Below are 5,753 nucleotides of genomic sequence, written 5' to 3' on the forward strand. Positions count from 1 at the left end.
AATGTAACCTTAGAGGAAGGGAAGGAGTTGAAAATTGGAACACTGATTACCGAGGACACAAGACATGGTCTGGTTGAGTTGCTTCGAGAGTTCAAAGATATCTTCGCATGGTCATATCAAGATATGCCCGGATTGAGTACCGACATTGTAGTACATCGTCTTCCGATAAGACAGGATTGTAAACCAGTCCAACAGAAGTTGCGGAGAATGCGGCCAGACATTGTTCTAAAAATAAAAGATGAGGTTAAGAAGCAGTTCGATGCAGATTCTTACAAGAGGTCAAGTACTCTGAATGAGTAGCTAATATTGTGCCAGTCCCTAAGAAGGACGGGAAGGTACGAATGTGCGTTGATTATAGAGATCTGAATAAAGCTAGCCCAAAAGACAACTTTCCTTTGCTGCACATTTACACTTTGGTAGACAACACGGTGGGACATTCGTTGTTTTCCTTTATGGATGGTTTCTCGGGGTACAATCAGATAAAGATGCATCCAGAGGACATGGATAAAACCACCTTCATAAACTTGTAGGGCACATTTTGCTACAAAGTAATACCGTTTGGACTAAAGAACGCAGGGGCAACCTACCAGCGGGCCATGGTGAACTTGTTCCACGACATGATGCATAGGGACATTGCAGTATATGTTGATGACATGATTGCTAAGTCCCGAATAGAGAAAGAGCATATTGAAGTTTTGAGAAGACTATTCTTGAGGTTGAGGAAGTTTCAATTAAAGCTCAATCCGACAAAGTGCACCTCCGGAGCTAGATCGGGAAAGCTATTGGGTTTCATAGTTAGTGAAAAGGGAATAGAAGTTGATTTAGACAAAGTCAGAGCAATACGAGAATTGCCTCCACCACAAACTCAAAAAGAAGTTCGAGGATACCTAAGAAGGTTGAATTACATCGCTCGGTTCATTTCACAACTAACTGAGAAATGTGATCCTATCTTTCGCCTCCTCAGAAAGCACAATCAAGGTACTTGGGATGAGGAGTGCCAGAATGCTTTTGAAAAGGTCAAGCAGTATTTGTTGAATGCTCCGGTATTATATCTACCTAGCCTAGATAAACCGTTAATACTATATTTGTCAGTGTTCAGTAATTCTATGGGATGTGTGCTTGGTCAGCATGACGAGTCAGGGAAAAAGAAGAAGGCAATTTATTATCTCAGTAAGAAATTCACTGACTGTGAAATGAGATATCCACCAATTGAAAAGTTGTGCTGTGCGCTGATTTGGACAACTTGGAGATTAAGACAGTACATGCTATACCATACCACTTGGCTCATCTCAAAGCTTGATCCATTGAGATACATGATGGAGTCAACGGCTCTAAATGGGAGAATGGCGAGATGGCAAATTTTGCTTTTAGAGTTTGATATAGTCTACATAAGTCAGAAGGCTATAAAAGGAAGTGCGGTAGCAAACTTCTTGGCCAGTAGGGCTCTAGAGGATTATGAGCCATTAAACTTTGATTTTCCAAATGAGGAGTTAATGTATATAGCAACGACCGAAGATTCTCCTTGGAAGCTAAATTTTGATGAGGCTTCTAATGCAGTCGGAAATGGAATTGGGGCAGTCTTGGTATCCCCGGATGGCGATCATTACCCATTCACGTGCAAGTTGGACTTTGATTGCACGAATAATATGGCTAAGTATGAAGCATGCATCATGGGACTTCAAGCAGCTATAGAACGAGGTACAAAAACCCTAGAAGTATATGGAGATTCTGCGTTGGAAATTTATCAGCTTGGAGGTGAATGAGAGACAAGGGACCCTAAATTGATCAATTATCGAAAGGTAGTTTTGGAGTTACTAGAGGAGTTCGAAGAGATGAGACCAATTCAAATGAGTGTCTACGAGGCTCCAGCTCATTGTTGTAACATTAAAAAGGAAGAAAAGGACGATAACCCTTGGTATCAGGATATATTACGATATGTGAGAGATCGTAAATACCCTGAACAGGCCAATAAAAATGACAAACGAATTGAGAAGGTTAGCTTGCGACTATGTCTTGGACGAGGATATCCTGTACAAGAGAAGGAAAGACCAAGTACTTTGAGATGTGTCGATGCTGTAGAAGCTAAGCTAATTTTAGAAGAAGTTCATGAAAGCGTATGTGGGACGCATGCAAATGGGTTCACGATGGCAAGGCAAATCATGAGGTTTGGCTATTATTGGGCCACTATGGAAGGGGACTATATCAACTATACCAAGAAATGCCATAAGTGTCAGATTTATGGGAATAAAATTTATATACCACGTTCACCTTTGCATGTTATGACTTCTCCATGGCCCTTCTCCATGTGGGGCATGGATGTCATTGGACCAATATCACCAAAAGATTCGAATGGACATCGGTTTATCTTCGTGGTAATTGACTACTTTACAAAATGGGTAGAGGCCACTTCTTATGCGAATGTTACTAAGTTAGCAGTGAGTCGATTCTTGAAGAAGGAGATCATTTGTCGGTATGGAATGCCTGAGAAGATCATATACGACAATGCATTGAACTTAAACAATAAAACGATAGCAGAGGTTTGCGACCAGTTCAAGATCAAGTATTACAATTCTTCTCCCTATAGTCCAAAAATGAATGGGGCAGTGGAGGCTGCCAACAAGAACATTAAGAAAATAGTGGGGAAGATGACTGAGACCTATAGAGATTGGCATGAGAAGTTATCGTTTTCACTCCTAACCTATCAAACATCTATCAGAACCTCTACTGGGGCAACCCCATTCTCATTAGTTTATGGGATGGAAGCGGTGTTACCTATTGAAGTAGAAATACCTTCGCTTTGAATTTTGACGGAGATAAGGTTAGATGAAGCTGAATGGGTTCAATCCCGATATGACCAGTTGAACTTGATTGAGGAAAAGAGGCTAAGAGCCATTCGACATGGGCAGATGTATCAGAAGCGAATGATGCGAGCTTATGATAAGAAAGTTTGACCAAGAGAATTCCACGAGGGAGACCTTGTACCGAAAAAGATCCTTCCTATTCAAAAAGACTTTAGGGGGAAATGGATGCCAAATTGGGAGGGGCCGTATGTCGTGAAGAAAGCTTTCTCTGGTGGTGTATTGATCTTAACGGAAATGGATGGGAAAAGTTTACCCAACCCAGTGAACTCAGACTTAGTTAAAAAATACTTTGTCTAAAGGAGAAGAGAATCCAATGTGAAAACCCACAGGGCGTTTTGAGGTTTCAAAAAAAAGAGAGAAAAGGAAAAAAGAGAAAATGGAGAGGCTAAGGTGAAAACCCACAAAGGGCACTTTGTGACCAAAAGGGTTTTGAGTTGAAAACCTAAAAGGGCGACTCAAATTTTGAAGCATCCGGTAATCTTGCTTAACAAAGAACGAAGAACGTTGCATACTGGGGCATCGATAGAGTACTTTGAATCTTCTAAACACATGCCTTCATGAAGTTGATGTATAAGCGCTCAAGCGACGATATCTAGGGCATCTAACTTTTGTCCTGTTTGCTATCTTTAGAATCTTTTTCTTCTCAAAGATAGACTTTCAGATTAATTTGCTTTGTATCCTTTTTGATAATTCATTCAAATCCAATTATTCTTAGAGATTTATTTATCTTCCATTATTCTTTAAGTATGTTGTATTGAAATAATGATAGATGAACTAAATATGTTCACAAACGAAGTTTTGCGCATTACTCTGGAATTTCTAAATAATACAAGAAACTAAAACAGGACAATTATTCGAGAAATTCACATAAGTAAGGGATGAAGGAACTCGAGCAATTTCTTTCTTCCAGTCCAAAAGGAAAATGGACAAAACCAACGATTCAATTCTAAGGAAAGATTATCTTACAGACATCCTCAGTGGATCGTAGCATTCGAGGAAGAGTACAGGCCTACAGGCTGAGCAAGAATAATACTTTGAGAAAAGAAAAGACAAATGAAGGAATGAGTGGTGGCGTCTAGGATAGGGGTCATGTTCACAACATTTTGCATCATAACATGTTTAATTAGGAACATTTGGCTCACTTCGATCATAGCATTCTAATTATCAGGCATAATCATTCTACAGGTTATCAAAGACAACGCGCCTTAATCCCCTAAACAGTAGGGTAATAGGCCGCAGCATAGCAAATCTGGCTGAAGCAAGATCCAAGATGGTTTGGCATCCTTGTGCTTACAAGGAACAAATCGAAGACATGGCTGATTTGGCTTTCACGTGCTTACGATGAAGCAAATCTAAGATGATTTGGCATCTCTGTATTGTCAGAGAACAAATCGAAGTTTGGCGTCTCCATATTCGATGGAGAGCAGACACATAGCAGATCTGGCCTTTATATGTTTATATTGAAGCAGATCCAAGATAATTTGGCATCCTTGTGTTTAAAAGGAAAAAATCGAAATCATAGCTGATTTAGCTTTCACGTGCTTACGCTGAAGCAAGTCTAAGATAATTTGGCATCTCTGTATTGTCAGAGAACAAATCGAAGTTTGGCGTCTCCATATTCGACGGAGGGCAGACACATAGCAAATCTAACCTTCAGATGATTAGACTGAAGCAGATCCAAGATGGTTTGGTATCCTTGTGCTTACAATGAGCAAATTGAAGACATAGCTGATTTGATTTTCGCGTGCTTACGCTGAAGCAAATCTAAGATGATTTGGCATATCTATATTGTCAGAGAACAAATCGAAGAAGTAGATTTAGCTTCTCTGTGTTCGGCAGAGAGCGGATCGAAGATATCAACATGACAGTTATAAGTTTACAAGAAGCAGATTGAGGACCATGATCCGATAAGGCTGGGAAAATTTGGTCTTTCTATGAGTCTTTGCTCGATTCCTGTTACATAACAATGAGCAAAGAGGGGCAGCTGTAGTAGCCCAAATTTGACCGGGCTTAAATAAAACAGAAGAAAATAAATAAATAAATATTTATTTATTAAACAGTCCATTAAAGTCCAGGTTACAAAGCCCAAATAGTGGGGCCCAATGTCTAAACATAGCAGACTGACCCAAACCCCACATCAGGCCCAAATTCTAAAACACGTTACACAACAGACCCTTAAAAATCTATCAGGTTAACCAAAATCTAAAAGCAGCCAAAAAGGCCCAAATGACTTAAGAGAAACAGAAAACCCTAGGGTTTCCTGAAGACTGCAGCGCCGCAGCATCTTCTGGAAGCCTCGGGGAGCATCTGTCCAACTCCCCAAATCAAGGCCATCAATGCACTGTTGACGCATCATTAATGCGCTGCCCAGAAGCTTGTCTCACTTACAACCGTCCAGCTCCAGAATCAAGGCCCAATCGACTCTGTTCCAGCGAGCTTTTCGCTGCCGAAATCATTTCCCCCGTAGCAGTCCTAGCCTTGGATCGTGCCACCATTGACGCTTCAGCATTCATCACGCTAGCAGCCCTTGAATCACCAAGATCCTCACTGTCACATGCAGGAAAAAGAAAGAAATCAAAGCAAAATCGCAGCAAATATATTAGAATAGGATATGGAAAGAAACCTTGTGATTTCTTTCCTAAAGTATGTCAGTTTAAGGCTATAAAGTCTTTCTGAGAATCTGTAAAGGACTTACGCAGAGGTTACCCACGAGACACAGAAAAAAAAAGCAGAGATTTATATCCAAAAAAGCAAAGAAGCACACACACTTACATACAAAATAGAGTTTCTTACTCATACAGAGAAAAAGAATACAAAGAGACAGATATTTATAAACAGTTGTATCTATTCAAAGTGGAAGAAATAAAAGGCAGTTTCTCGTTTTTTTTTCTC

This window comes from Gossypium hirsutum, chromosome A08 (assembly GCF_007990345.1).
Source record: "Gossypium hirsutum isolate 1008001.06 chromosome A08, Gossypium_hirsutum_v2.1, whole genome shotgun sequence".
Classification (NCBI taxonomy): Eukaryota; Viridiplantae; Streptophyta; class Magnoliopsida; order Malvales; family Malvaceae; genus Gossypium; species Gossypium hirsutum.